The 16873-nt window shown below is 34.3% G+C and overlaps 1 protein-coding gene across 4 annotated transcripts in view; it reads left to right on the top strand.

Annotated features, from left to right (window-relative positions):
- The window catches only part of Cdk4 (Cyclin-dependent kinase 4), a 53105-nt gene that overhangs the window by 10123 nt on the left and 26109 nt on the right, over positions 1–16873 (top strand). For 2 of the 4 annotated variants that reach the window (XM_090163173.1, XM_090163176.1), the window contains exon 1: positions 13397–13558. The exons of 1 other annotated variant lie outside the window; for it this stretch is intronic. The gene's annotated coding sequence lies outside the window, so the exon portion shown is untranslated. Of the gene's footprint in view, positions 1–13396; positions 13559–13971; positions 13992–16873 lie in introns of those variants that run through there. One more of the 4 variants, XM_090163179.1, reaches the window with a different exon arrangement.

Genomic DNA, 16873 nt, shown 5'->3' with positions numbered 1-16873 from the left:
CCCCTCGGAGAGGTAAAAATAAACTTCGAATGAATATTAGGCTTAGCGTAAAATAAAATGACATTTGAAAATATTTTTAAATGTTGTTGTCATGGCGACCACCATAATGAGTTTGTCTTGCAAATTTCGATGTGACACGAATTGGTTTCGACTTATGTGCGTTTTCTTTCAATTTTCATTTTAACGACCTTTGTGATTTTGAAAAACAGTTCCTCGACTTCCAATTCGTCAAATTCGATAGAATCAAAACTAATTAGACCTACAATGTGACGTGAAACACTTTTCAAATTGGAATAAACATTCTAACACTTACGGTTCTCGCGTTATTTTTTGGATGACCTTGAAGACATAGTTCAAGGTCCTTGAAATTTTTAAACAAAAGACCCTCAATCATGGTGAGGATGTGTAGCAAATTTCAGTACTCTAACAAGAGTATCTTTAGAGTTATCAGCTCCCGAACCTTAATTTCGACACGTTATCAACTTAACGACCTTCTTTTTTTCATCTAGTATTTCTCGGGTTCCTATTGGTCCAATCCGATCAGGTCAAAGCTATTTTTACTTAAAAAGTCACGTCTAATTGGAACCAACTTTCTAACCATTACGGTTCTCGAGTTAGATTTTAGATGACCTTGAAGACATGGTTCAAGGTCATCGACATTTTCGCAATAGATTTCCCCCTACATCTTGTATACGACTTGAAAATTTCAAAATCGTACCTAAAACAGATTTTTAAATATTCGCCCTGGTTCATTTTGTAGTGGACACACTGTATAAACGGATATGAAAATAGAATAATCTCAACGGATATGAAAATAGAGTAATATCAACCGATATGAAAATAGAGTAATATCAACCGATATGAAAATAGAGTAATATCAACCGATATGAAAATAGAGTAATATCAACCGATATGAAAAAAGAGTAATATAAACCGATATGAAAATAGAGTAATATAAACCGATATTACAATAGAGTAATATAAACCGATATTACAATAGAGTAATATAAACCTATATGAACAGTGATATCAACCTATATGAAAATAAAGTAATATCTACCGATATGAAAAAGAGTAATATCTACCAATATGAAAATAGAGTATTATATACCGATATGAAAATAGAGTATTATATACCGATATGAAAATTAGTTAAAATATACCGATATGAAAATAGAGTAATATCAACCGATATGAAAATAGAGTAATATCAACCGATATGATAACAGAGTAATACCAACCGATATGAAAATAGAGTAATATCAACTGATATGAAAATAGAGTAATATCAACCGATATTACACTAGAGTAATATCAACCTTTATGAAAATAGAGTAATCTCAACCGATATGAAAATAGAGTAATCTCAACCGATATGAAAATAGAGTAATATCAACTGATATGAAAATAGAGTAATATCAACCGATATTACACTAGAGTAATATCAACCTTTATGAAAATAGAGTAATCTCAACCGATATGGAAATAGAGTAATCTCAACCGATATGAAAATAGAGTAATCTCAACCGATATGAAAATAGAGTAATCTCAACCGATATGAAAATAGAGTAATATCTACCGATATGCAAATAAGGTAAAATCAACCGATATGAAAATAGATTAATATCAATCTAAATTATAATATAGTAATATCTACCGATATTAAAATAGAGTAATATAAACCGATATGAAAATAGAGTAATATAAACCGATATGAAAATAGAGTTATATAAACCGATATTAAAATAGAGTAATATAAACCGATATCAAAATAGAGTAATATAAACCGATATGAAAATAGAGTAATATAAACCGATATGAAAACAGATTAATATCAATCGATAAAAAAACAGATTTGGAAATAATTTAATATCAATCGATAAAAACAAACAGATTTGACAATAAATTTTAACAGTAAATTATTTTCATATCGATAGATATTACTCTATTTTCATATCGGTAGATATTACATAAATTTCATATCGGTAGGTATTATTTAAATTTCATATCGGTAGATATTACTTAAATTTCATATCGGTAGGTATTATTTAAATTTCATATCGGTAGATATTATTTAAATTTCATATCGGTAGATATTACTTAAATTTCATATAGGTAGATATTACTTAAATTTCATATCGGTAGATATTACTTAAATTTCATATCGTTAGATATTACTCAAATTTAATATCGGTAGATATTTCTCTATTTTCATATCGGTTGATATTACTCTATTTTCATATCGGTAGATATTACTCTACTTTAGTATCGGTTGATATTACTTTATTTTCATTTAGATTGGTATTACTCTGTTTTCATATTGGTTGATATTACTCTATTTTCAAATCGGTTGATAGTACCCTATTTTCATATCGGTAGATTTTAACTTATTTTCCAATCGGTAGAAATTAGTCTATTTTCTATCGGTAGATATTACTCTATTTTCGTATCAGTAGAAATTATGCTATTTTCATATCGGTAGAAATTACTCTATTTTCATATCGGTAGATTTTACTTAAATTTCATATATAATATAATATAAACCGATTGGAAAATTAAGTGATATCAACTGATATGGAATTAAAAAATATCAACCGATATGAAAATAGAGTTATATCAACCGATAAGAAAATAGAGTAATATCAATCGTTAATAAAATATAGTTATATCAATCGATATGAAAATAGAGTTATATCAACCGATATTAAAATAGAGTAATGTCAACCGATATTACACTAGAGTAATATCAACCTACATGAAAATAGAGTAATATCAACCTTTATGAAAATATAGTAATATCAACCGATATGAAAATAGAGTAATCTCAACCGATATGAAAATAGAGTAATATCTACCGATATGCAAATAAGGTAAAATCAACCGATATGAAAATAGATTAATATCAATCTAAATTATAATATAGTAATATCTACCGATATTAAAATAGAGTAATATAAACCGATATGAAAATAGAGTAATATAAACCGATATGAAAATAGAGTTATATAAACCGATATTAAAAAAGAGTAATATAAACCGATATGAAAATAGAGTAATATAAACCGATATGAAAATAGAGTAATATAAACCGATATGAAAATAGAGTAATATAAACCGATATGAAAATAGAGCAATATCTACCGATATGAAAATAGAGCAATATCTTGCAATATGAAAACAGATTAATACCAACCGATATGAAAAACAAATTTGGAAATAATTTAATATCAATCGATAGAAAAAAACAGATTTTAAATAAATTTATATCAAAATATATCAAACGCAGATTTGAAAATAATTTAATATCAAACGATATCAAAAACAAATTTGGAAATAATTTAATATCAATCGATAAAAAAAACAGATTTGGAAATAATTTAATATCAATCGATAAAAAAAAACAGATTTGACAATAAATTTTAAGAGTAAATTATTTTCATATCGATAGATATTACTCTATTTCCATATCGGTAGATATTACTTAAATTTCATATCGGTAGGTATTATTTAAATTTCATATCGGTAGATATTACTTAAATTTCATATCGGTAGGTATTATTTAAATTTCATATCGGTAGATATTACTTAAATTTCATATCGGTAGATATTACTTAAATTTCATATCGGTAGATATTACTTAAATTTCATATCGGTAGATATTAATCAAATTTAATATCGGTAGATATTTATCTATTTTCATATAGGTTGATATTACTCTATTTTCATATCGGTAGATATTACTCTACTTTAGTATCGGTTGATATTACTTCATTTTCATTTAGATTGTTATTACTCTGTTTTCATATTGGTTGATATTTCTCTATTTTCAAATCGGTTGATATTACCCTATTTTCATATCGGTAGATTTTAACTTATTTTCATATCGATAGAAATTACTCTTTTTTTCAAATCGGTTGATATTACCCTATTTTCATATCGGTAGATTTTAACTTATTTTCATATCGGTAGAAATTACTCTATTTTCATATCGGTAGAAATTACTCTATTTTCGTATCAGTAGAAATTACGCTATTTTCATATCGGTAGAAATTACTCTATTTTCATAACGGTAGATTTTACTTAAATTTCATATATAATATAATATAAACCGATTGGAAAATTAAGTGATATCAACTGATATGGAATTAAAAAATATCAACCGATATGAAAATAGTTATATCAACCGATAAGAAAATAGAGTAATATCAATCGATAATAAAATATAGTTATATCAACCGATATGAAAATAGAGTTATATCAACCGATAATAAAATAGAGTAATGTCAACCGATATTAAAATAATGTTATATCAACCGATATGAAAATAACTTAGTATCAAACAATAGCAATAAACGAATAATTTTTTTCCACCGCCAGTAAGGACCTATACTTCTTTGACAAGTAGCCGATATTTCACAAACTTTATTTTTGGGAATATTTATCGGTTAAAACTCGGAACTAACAGATTGTTGCATTTTAAACTTATATCATGTTCTTAGAAATTACGTAAGTTGTTTCATGAAATCACTCTTTAACCCATAATTCTAAAGAATAGGAAGATAAATTACTTAAAAAGTAAATTAATATCATTTCATATAACAACTTGAAAAAATTACGTTAACTTCCATAGAACTCCTGTTATTAGAACCTTGCCAGATGACAGGAAACGCTGAGAGGACAGCGCCCAGCCCAGCTTCTATTAAACCTAGTGAGCCACTCTTAGTCACACTTCTCCACCCCAGTTCTATTACCCGCATTTCCTAAATTTAATCTTCGTTTTTCACAATATCAATTTTTAAAATGCTCAGTCAGTGACTGTTATCGTGAGTCACGTTTTAAATCGACGTAAAAGAAAAAAATAAGATACGTTAACGATTTAGGAATGTTATGATGTACATTTAATGACTCTGGTCGTAAGTCGATGATTCACGTAATTCTTATTGAAATCTTTATTCTGATTTTTGAGAAGCATTTAATTATATCGCCCCAACGAAATAGGGGTTTCTATAAAATACGGGAGGTCACGTGTAAATGTTTTTTTACGTCACTTGCTATAGTTATTGAAGATAGAGAGCACGCGCTCGAGTCGATAAAGATTTTGGAATTCGAAGTCCACGTGCGAAACGCGCGTGCCAGAAAAAAATATAAAGCTTAATGTTTTATTTTATGGAAACACTTATTATTTAATTTACTCGTTAAACGTCTTTTTTTCTACACGTTTTCTATCAATACCAAGCAATTTCAAAGGTTGCGTGAACTTGAATTAACCGATTTTGGACATATCTCGTCACTTAAGCAGTACCTTGGGGTCTTTGAAGGTCTTAAATAGCCCTGTTCGTGTAAAGTATGAATGTTAATTTGAACTCGGCTTTGACTAATTAATTTGCGCTAAGATGTTGGATCTCGCGAATCATCGACTATAGAGGCGAAAACGGAACTTTAATGTGAAAAATGTAACTGTTTGAGTCGTGGACAACTTGTTTCCATTTCTCGGAAATGAGGAAGTAATTCTTAACAGTTTCCCGGGGACCCTCATCCTCGTGATGGCGTATGCGCGGAGGTTCAATTTGTGATATTTCATCCGGGCGCTTTCCCAGCCACCAGCCCATTCTGAAACCGGGGCTCTTTGTGAGGATGGCGACCACTTTGGTGGGACCGAAAAAGTTCTGGGAATTTGGGCCGTGCGATGTACCCCAATTCGGGGAATCGCATATAAAAACTAGGGGGCGCTATGTGGGGGGGGGGGGGGAAAGAGGACCAAACACCGCATTTTTCGGAGGTCACGGCTTTTTGGAGGGGGAAGAGAGGTGGAAATGGCCTGTTATGTTTGAAATGTGTGTGTGTGTGTGTGTGTGTGTTGGGAACAAACCCGGGGTGAAACGCGCTGGCAAAAAGGTGGATGGCGTTAATGGACGTTTTGATAGATATACCGCTTTCTTCAAGCATACCTAAATAATAAGGCCCTTAGATTAACGACTTTGTTTATTATGGTAAAAATACGCTATGATCGTACCATGTTAAAAAAACACCGTACTAAAAATAACGAGAATAAGTCGATGGATATTAACAGATCTTGCTCCTGAAGTTTTGGCACGATAAATGCAAAGCGTTCAAGTTCAGCACCTTTGGCCACGCTCTGCTCATTTTCGGCCGAATTGAAGAAATGAGCGATTTTTTACGAGCTGTGAGAGTAAAAGAGAGGCCCTCGGTTTCTAGTTGTTAACAAACCATTTGATCGAGGAAATTAACGTTTTTGATTCAGTGAATTTCGGTTTGAAGATGAACTAAGCTTAGGTCGCGCGCATCTAAGGGTAAAATCTACAGAAGGTCGGACCTCTGGTATCAGTATATTCATGCAAGATGGATCAAGGACCAGTAAAAGTTGTTAACAAATGTCGGTATGGAGTACATAGCATTATAGTGTCTTTACCTGTTGGACTACTTTCAAACAGAATACTTATAGAATGGGTATCGATGGCACTGACTTACTGAACCACTAGCTCAGTTTTATCGCTACTCAGTGTATAGTATACGTTAATTTACCGTATCGCAAACGAAAACGACAGTTCCAAAATCTATACGGTGTAATCTTTGGAAGTGACGCCAGTAACCGCAGTAATCGGAAAAGCGTCGTTTAACGGAAACACGCCATTTCGAAGACGCAAAAGCAGGTCGCCATCTTGTATTCTTGACGAAGACAACTCCATTTCGTTCTCACTTCCTTATTAAGAATTACAAAATTGAAAAATTATTTTTTCCGGTTACAAATGACCGTCGTAATGATCCGAGTGCTTCATCTCAATCTGAAATTTGGAACTCGCGCCGGCGCTTAGCTTAGTTGCAAATGCCACGACATCTCATTTTCCACAAATTATTTTCAATTTCATTTCAATACTCAAACATTTATGAAAACCATAGAATTTCATATCACTTTTTTCATTTGATGAAATTATTAAACAATGGTTAATATTATCAAGCGCGTATAATTTTAACTATATTCTTATTAGTGGCGAATGTCCTAGATGGCGAGAGCGCTTCATATAAGATCGGAGATAAAGTTTGATGCTATATAAATAAAAACGCGAAATAGAAAGATCCATTATCCGCAAGCTATATTCGTTGAGATGGTTTCGACTACCTAAATAATTTAAAATTTGACCGAGTTACGTAAATGCGTAAATTAATCGTCATTTTGTTGTTATTTGTGAATATTGAAATCGTTCTTGTTGTAGTTCTACTCCAAATTTCACTTTCAATTCTCAGCTAATAATTTATCATATACAATTATATTTTTAAAATGAATCATTCGATATCGTGAAATATAAATAGACATTTCTGGATTCAATAGAGATTTCCAGTCATTTGTTTTAATTTAAACTAAATAGATTATAGATAGGATATATCGGCTGCTAAAAATCTTCAAATAGGACTGCTTTCTTAAACGATTATTCAAATGTTATAAATCCGTGAATTTTGGTTCCGTCAATTAGAAAACAATGAAATGCCCAAAACAAATTGTGAGTCTATTGATATTTTAATTGGGTAGTATGTTTCTTAATTACTTTACCATATTTAAGGGAGCTTTTGGCTCGCCACCACACTCTTACACATTTGGATTTTGGATTTTTAACAAAAGAAGAAATTTTCATTCAAGCATTTTCCACATAAAGTCTATTTGAAGGAAATTCTTTAATTTTTGATTTGTTAATTTGGGCCCCTATTTTCTACGGGATAATGTCATTGTCCTACCCCCCGACCTGGTTTAAAGTCATTAAAAGTCTCTAGATCAGCGTTTCGCAAAAGGTGCTCCGTGGAAGGGTCACAGGAGTTCCGAGAATTCGCAGCGCGGCCATCTTTGTTTGTGTCAAGAGTCTTTTAAGATAAGTAAAACAAATGAGTTGGGATTCCGCCAGAATTAGGTGGATAATTTAGGGTTCCAAAGCCAAAAAATTGGGAACCGCTGCTCTAGATGACTTGTGCCCAAGGTGGCTAATTACCTTCTAGCAACAAGATCTTGTCATAATGCGTTTTGAGTAAACATGAAAAATACATATTCTTGATATAATTGAAGCACATTTTTTCATAAATACTTAAAGTTAAAGAACTTTGAATTTTCGCATTTTCAAAAATATATTCCAAATGTTTCGATTAGTTCTCATTTAATTTCGGAGCTACACGAGCAAAAACCTAAATTGGAAACCAAGCCACATGTTTCGTGCGTTGCACGTGTGACGGGTGATTTAATATATTGCATTATCCGTAGTTTGTATGCCTGCTGTGTGTGTTAAATGTGTTTATTACATAAGCCAAACCCAGGATATTTGTTTCGAACCAACCGTTTAACCCTTCGATAGTATATCCGGAATTTTCACATTATAATACCTAAAATGCTTTGCCACGAATTATTCGTTTTTATTTGTATTACGTGATATTAGAATACGTCTGTAATAATAAAACCTTATTGAACATATAATAATATAACAAAATATTTTTTGTTATATTACCAAACTCAGGATCAGGTGTAATTTTGTAATATTTCAAATAATTGCGAATTATCTTAAAAAAAGCAGCGATCATCACATTCGGGGTGTTGATTGATAAAAGGATTAGGTTCATATTTGGCAGGGAAATTATTACCTCGGTGATTATTGACTCCTGAACCAATAATCATAAATAATTAGGTGGCCCCTTTATTATACACCGTTACAAATCAAGCATTAAGCATAAGGGAAATTAATTAAATAAAACATATATTATAGAATTTGGTCCTTCCAATATTCTTATGTTTTTTCACGTAGAATATAAATTTAAGCTAATTGTTTTTTGGATTAAAAGTAACACTGACTACAAAATTAAACAGAAACGGTTAATTTTTCTTTTTAAATTAACTTAACACATTTCATAGGATGATAAAATTAGCGAATAAGTAGATTAGTCCATTATGAAAAAGGGATACTAAAGCTATACCCTAAACAAATTCTTTAATTTAAATTAGTTTTTCACTCGAAGATCTAATTGGTCCGAGTTTCACGTCTTTTTATTTGCTCGAAGACCTATCGGTACGAGCTATTAGTAAGTTTTTAAATTTCTCCAACATTTTTTAGGGTTTAGCTTTATTTTCCCTTTTTCATAATGGACTAATCTACTTATTCGCTCATTTTATCATCCTTTACAATGCAGTCCATAGGTGGTTCCTTTTAACTTAATACATTTCATGATTCGATACAATTGTCATTATTTCGGCGAATTAAGTGTCAGCTAGCAAAGCGTTTCATTAGCTTTGCCATACAGATTCCTCGCCATCGTTACCTGGAAGTTACGCATAGCGCCAAGTTCGTTTGCGGCGTATATTTGATCAACAAAATCACGTGTCAACGTGGTTTATAGGACCTTTAACCAAAAACATAAGGGAATAATCATCTTCGGCCGTAGTGGCAATCTATTCAGTAAATTACATTTATGTTCAGATTTAACGTAAACATTTGTACGTGAGCTCATGAACCCGTCCTTAGGCGTCGACTGAAGCATTTCCACAGCTAGACATAAAAAGCTGGGCACGCCTTGTGATTTATATACAAAACTATAATTATAAATTTTTAACTTAATAAAAATTAATTATTTAAAATAGACACGTTTAAATATGGATTATATTTCTTTGAAAACAATATTATTGTAGTTACAATTTTGTTGGTCTACGGCGCGTGATAGAAATTAGCTTTGGGATGTTGTTAAGAAATAGCTTTTAAAATTTAGAAAGTAAGTTAATAAATTATAATTTTTTTATAATTGACGATGCAAGACCTATCCGATTCTATAAATGGCATGCTCATTAAAGAAATCATATTATTTTGGGCACAAACTGTCTTTACGTTTACGTTGTAAAAGATAAGACAAATCATTCTATAATCAGCTAGGCTAATACCCAGTGGCGTAGCTTCGGGGGGGCCCCGCTAACCATAAAAAAATTAAAAAGGGGCCTCATAGAGATTTTCGCGGGGGGGGGGGGCTCTGAGCTCTCAGCTACGCCACTGCTAATACCCAAGGCTCCACCTTAAGCCCAAGTCATCTAGATTAATGCCTTTAAACAGGTGGCAGGATTACAATAGATAAGAGGTTGGTGGAAAGCCCAAGGGGCTAACCACTCCCCGTAATCGGTGTACAAGCCTGTACCTTTGACTGCACTAAAATTATTACGTAAATGAGTACAGAAATAGCACTACCTAAGGCTGTACTCATTGGTAATCGGTGTACAGATTTTCAAAGAGTGGTTAGCCCCTTGGAAAAGCCCTTCATGGTACGCGAGGCAACAGCTCCCTACAATAACTAATACCGAAGAACTCGGGGGAAAACCCATTTAACCAGTGGGGAGAGGACTTGCAAACTCAACCCAGTGCCACAAACTGGGATTGAACCCGGCTCCTCCTGTAGCGAGGCAAAAGTGATAACTACTCCACCACCCCACTTATGTAAGTATATGAGTAAATTAACACTGCTTATTTTAGCTGTATGTAAAGGAATCTTGCATTAGCTCCCATTACCACATTACGCCTTGCATTTAAGCCGATCCCAACATGCCGAAGCAAAGCACTAAATCCCCGACATAAATTATTGCTTTAAAACTTTTGCAAGTGTTTAAATTAATTTTATGGCTCAAGTTTAAATATCAATTTAATATATATACGTAAAATTATGTATTATGATACCCAATTTAAAACACGTTCATAATCGTGTAGATATCACTTAAAAACGTTAAACGGTAAATTTGGTCACTTTGGATTGCCAAGGCTCAAGGCACGACGTGATGGGGGGGGGGGGGGGTATGACTACACTAGGCTTAAACCACAGCTTTGACGTCACGTGAAAGTCACAATAAATGTGTGTTACCGCTATCAGAAGGATATAATAAGTCGAACCATTTTTAAATCTGAAAATGGCTCTGACCATTCGTTCAATCCTCTGACTTGTGAGTGTGGCGTAATGACGATAGTATCTATATGAATGAAATGAAGAGCTGTTATTTTGAGTATCAGGCTTATCCGACTCTATAAACCATATTTATTGATACCAAATTTACTTAGTTTGAATATTACCGCGGTACCTCTAAAACTTGAAATGAGAACAAGTTCTAGCAACTTTTAGGGTATACAGCGTATTAACTAGTTATTGTGGCGTAATTAATATTGTTAGATAACATTACACTATTTAATTAGCGTAATTAAACGTATCCGATCCTAAAAATGGCACACAGACGTTATTTTTACCAATACCAAGTTAAATATACCCATGCCTAAAGCTTTCGCGGTCTTTGGTCTTATAAAACGTAATAGACAACTCGTACTGCTTAAACCAGAGACATTTTCTGTAACCTCTATTTCTGTGTACATTATATAGTACAAAATAAGATCGCAACTCTACATATTTAATTTCTAAGGAAATAATTGCTATAATGTAAAGCGGAAACACGTCAAAATTGGCATAAAAATAGCGTGTAACAGCTTGGCTATTGGATATTTACTATTTTAGTTTTTATCCGAATATTATAATTTATTTGTACAAAAATGGCTTTAAATAATTAAATTTAAATATTCTATAAACATTATAATGATAAGCCGATTCTATAAATATTATTTAGAAACACTTATTTGAGATACATTGCACTTGTTATCCACCAGGAGTTAGATTTTTTTAACACGTTATAGCCTAAGTACGTGACTATGAAATAACCCTATTTATTTCATAATTTTATTGAAATCTGTATAGCTTTTAGGATTAATACTGAATTTGTTATAATTATCAGGTCAATCCGATTCTATAAATAACAAGGAAATTTATATTTTGTTCGGTTAAAAGCCAATTATTACTCATCAAACCAGAAGCTACACTTATCATTGAGATTATACAGTTTATATAAAAATTAAGCCCTTCGAACTTTTTAAATTATAGAATAATTTTAATTAATAACAAAATATGGTATATTAAATTACCATGTCAAACCGATTCTATAAATATAGCCAAGCTAACTTTAATTTTAATTTTAAATCGCCATTTCTCATAAGTTATAAACATATGCAATTACCATATATAATTACTATATAGATATATATGGTAATTGCATATGTTTATAACTTATGTGAAATGGCGATTTAATATATATATAATATAATAGTAATAATATAGAATATAATATATATATCGATAATTATATCTTATAATTATACGCTTTAATTAACATGCCAGTCCAATTCTATAAATAAGATGTACCGTCACATTTAGCTAATTTTAAAATATTTTTAAAATATTGATCAGCACGCCTGTGTGTGTTTTCAGCCCTTAGCAACAACGATTTTGAAGTAGTTAGCGAGCCTTGTTTTTATACAAATGACAAATTTATAATTGTTATAGATAATATCACACTAATTTGAATTATCTAAAGAAACTATAAATTGAATTACTATCTACGGTGACTTAATCTATTAGGCTAACTTTGACTACAATTAAATTAAAGTAAAATTGTAATAATGTATGTTATTTTAATTTAATTTAAATGATTACCTTCACATACTCTTAATTAAATTTATTTTAATTCAAACTTCAAGTTTAAACTTATTGGTACAAACTAGTTTTCAGCGTGAAAAAAGGCAATTTCTTGTTCGATCAAATTTGAATTTCGCGCCTATTCAATTAACGAATTCCCCTTGTTTGTTTGTGGCATTCCATATTCAAAATATCTTTGTTAGATAAATCTATCTTCTTAAAACTCTAAATTGCTTCGCCATATTCTAATCTATTCATTATACCAATATTAACGAAAATATATATGAATTGAAATGGAATTATTTCGCTCTTATAAGTTCTTGATTGAGAATTTCGACGATAGTTTATTTCCCCATACGTAAGGTCATCTCAGGAAAAGCAGTTATCAAAATATAGCTGTACACAAATATCTCTTAATATAAACGTTGCTTATTAAAAGGAATTTGCGTGGAACAGGAAGTACGTGGGCGATAGAGAAGAACGCGCGTATACCCGTTCCCGAATATTTGCGAACCATGTGGGTTTTTACAAATTATTTTTAATTGGTAGCGTAATATATGTAATTTAAGCTAACGAATTATCGACATTTTTAATAAACAGAAAAATTTCATTTTTAAAAAAATATTATTTCTAAGTACGTAAGTAATATCGTTAACCTATTAAATTCGAGAATACGTAACCACGAGGGCACGCCAGGTATCCGAAGAGGGTTTATATTCCATTGTACTGTACTTACAAAAAAAAGCTTCACTCAAAAATAAAACGTTCTCCAGTTGAGTTTGAAGCGAAAGGGAGGGGGGGGACGGGGGGTGGAAGGAGGCGAGTAGTTTGGGAAGGGGGTTGCTCTCTCCCGTAGCATACAGTAACTCCCAGGAAAGTGGTTACCAGCAGCGGCGGATTCAGCTGTTGGCCTCGGAGATTCGACGTTGTAATTTTTCTACGAGCGACGTCCGTACAGAGAGCTCTCAGCGCGAATTCCCGTTTTACGGTACATTAAAAGAAGAAAGTGGAAACGTTTTAAACGGTAGGTGCTTCTTTCGATTTGGCTCTTGTCTTTGTCCGAGACAACGAATCCCATTCCACTGGCTATCTTATCAATTAGCGTACGACGTTTACTAACTAGCTTCAATTAATGGACTGTTTTCGTCGATGATAATAATATACGTTTCTCGATTATATTTCTACGGTATATCGTTAGTCTTAAAGATTGAACGAACAACGATAAAATGTATTAAACGTAATAACTTTAAATTTATTTTAATATATACCTCGTTAGGCTGTTACGCGTCGATTCTACGAAATATATATTTGAGATGGATATTTCGGGGTTAATATTGTAGACAAAGTGTCCTCGTTAGCGCTTAGTGATAAAGTGTCGGGTCTAGAATCGCGTCTGATGCGGTGTTAATTATTCATGAATGTAGAGCTCTTCTGCCATTTGGGAAAGGAATTTTGAGGTAGGCCTGTGACGTTTTTGTCTCGAGTAAGCGGTGGTGAATTTTTTTCGCCGTGTTGGCCTCCCGCCTGACTCGTTTCGCGGCGGCGGGCGCAGTTGGTTTTTTTGCGTCGTCGTGTTTTTGAGACTGCTGAGAAGATTTGGTTCCCTGTTTGCCAGCAGAACCAGCGCCGCGAACAGTCGACGTCTATGACGTTCGAGATCAGCTGACTGAACGCTGATAGAGGCGCAGAGTATGAAGAGTATGTGTTTACTACCCCTGTGGAACTTAGTGGAATAAACGTTTCGAGACTGGGAGGGCGGATGGTGAAACTAGCGGGGGGGGGGGGCGAAAGAAGGGAATTTTTATCAACGGAGGGTGGGAATCTTTGTGGGTGGCGAGGCGGGGTGTAGCGCATGCCGAAGGGAAGGCGACTCTACAGGCTGAAGATGTCCCTGAGATGGAAGCTCGGCCCAGCGTACGTCTGTCGGCGGCGAAACAGTCACGTGGTTTGCCTAGAGCGACGTTTTCCACCAGCGTGGACGACGCGCGGAATTTGATTCTCGCGTCTTTAGCTGTGGGTCGCTACTCTGCAGTCGTTATTATACAGGGTTCTTCGCTTTTGCTCGATCGGCGCCGCACTTTAACTGGCCAACGAAACTCTAAGGTGCCCTCATTATTTTTGGGTCGCCAATATCTTGTTCGAAAATATGTCCATAATTTTTGATACAATAATTATTTTGTTCGTTACTAGCGATACTAAAAAGGCAGCGCTAAATATGGAGAACGTTTTCAATGTATTAGGTCAAAGGTATACGTAATAACTAAGCCCCACCTTGAAACAGTTGAAATTACATTAATTTAACGTCACATATCACGAGGCAAAACGACACACGATTCTGCGAAATAATCACGTGACCGCCATGGATGTCTTAATGTCATGGCCGAACTATACGCGATACCATGGCAACGAACACCAGCCACATCCACGGGCAAGCTACGAATCGATTTGTACTTCGAGAGGATGACTATATTGAAACGACCATTGTGCATTATTTCCTAATTTACCCAAGGGTACGAGAAGGGGAAGGAAAAACTTCACCGACGTGCGCTTCAATGGTGGTGGAAGACGCCAGTTGCAGGGAACCAATAAGATACCGGCTGACTAGATTTTAAAAGGGGTTTGGCGCTTGCTATTGAAGCGCGAATTGCTTTTAGTATGTTATTTGTATATTCCTCCTGTCGTACCTCCTATAAAGAAATAGAGTGTAATAAGGCTTTGCGGTAGGATCCTACTTTTGTACAAAACACAGTCAAGGTCAGTTTGCTTACGTTTGTTGTGAATGAGTTACCTTTTATATGTAAGTTTTTGAAAACCTTGAAATCTAATCGTTCAATTTTAAATGTGTTTAATATTACTTAAAATATTAGTTACTCAAGTTACCAATTCAATTCCCAGTTGATAATAATGCTTTATTTGAAGCGCTGATCACTCTGCATAATCCCTGTACACACATTCCGTAATGAGTACTTAATCTCGGCGTACAGCGCAAACCTTTAGTCTTTAGAATAATACAGTTCATTCCTTAGAGTTCACAATTAAATAATTATATCAAACTTTTGGCGAATTTCTGCCGATCATAGAGACAAGAGATTAAAGTTCGCAATAATGTTTCCGGTTTTATCAAAAACGTTAAGAAAAATTTAAACTAAAAATTATTTTGCTTTGTGGACAAGTGGTGCCGGATTTTCTCGAGACATTTAAAACCTTCCGAGTCCAAAAAAAATCATTACCGTATTGTTAGCTTGCTCGTGGGTTGTCATGGTAACACATCCGTGATATATGGAAAGCCCATGATGTTCACGTGGTTATTTGCCAAAATGGATCATGTGGTATTTTGCCTCGTTGACGTAGCATGATTTCATGGCGGCTGTTTTAAGGCGGGGCTTAGCTACAACGTTTCAACGGCGCAACCATTTTAATGGCTGACGTGGCGAAATATGTTTTAATTGCAGATAAATGGGTTAGAGTGTGCAATAACTGGTGATTTACCGGGGAGTCGGGTTCCGGCTCTTGCGCACTAGGAGATGTTAGCTCTGATCAAATGGTCCTATATCCACCTCCGACTGCGGTCAGGTTTGGGCTGGATACTGAGATTCGGCTCAGGCTAACAGAGAGGGTCCGTGCAAACTGGCCACCTCGGCGGATTGGGTAGCCTGCTGTGGGGCGGCGGGCTTCCGTATGAGGGCACGTCGGTCCTGTTTCCCGGCCTTTTGGGGCCCACCGGGATCTCCGGTGCCAGCTGTGCCGGGTTACTTGGGCTGCTGTGTGCTCGTCGTTCCCCTTTAGGAGCTCTTTCCAAAGGGTTTGACTCTTTACCTCCATAGGTAGGGTGTCGGCTGGAGTTGCTACAGCATCCACTCTTAATAACACTGCTGTGTGCGAAGTGGGAATTGGACCACCCATTGCTGCACCTTCTGCTGGGTTGAGTGGCGTACGTCAAAGGTGTGACCATCATTAGTAGGGTACTACTACCCATGCTGGATTTTTCACCTGTCGGGCTAGGTGGACGCTGGCGTAGGGCACTATGATGATAGGCCTCCGGTGGTATGGTCTCTGTTACTAGGTACACCAGGCTATAAATTCTGACACACTGATGTGATAACCCCCTGTTCGTGCAGAAATGAGTAAAACAATCAAACGCAACGTAATAAACGAACTGTCTTTAATTCCCGAAAATAATAACATTAAACATTCAAAAACCGTTACATCGAACTACGGTGGCTCGTGCTATCGCGGTTATATCTATCCTCGACCAAGTCTCTCCGAAAACTAAAACTATTTTCGCCCTCTAGCGTCCAACTCACTATACAAACTGACCCGTGGGAAATTACAATTCTAC

This window comes from Leiobunum rupestre, chromosome 11 (assembly GCF_980474605.1).
Source record: "Leiobunum rupestre chromosome 11, qqLeiRupe1.1.hap1, whole genome shotgun sequence".
In the NCBI taxonomy this organism is placed as follows: domain Eukaryota; kingdom Metazoa; phylum Arthropoda; class Arachnida; order Opiliones; family Sclerosomatidae; genus Leiobunum; species Leiobunum rupestre.
This window is presented reverse-complemented; position numbering and strand designations above follow the sequence as displayed.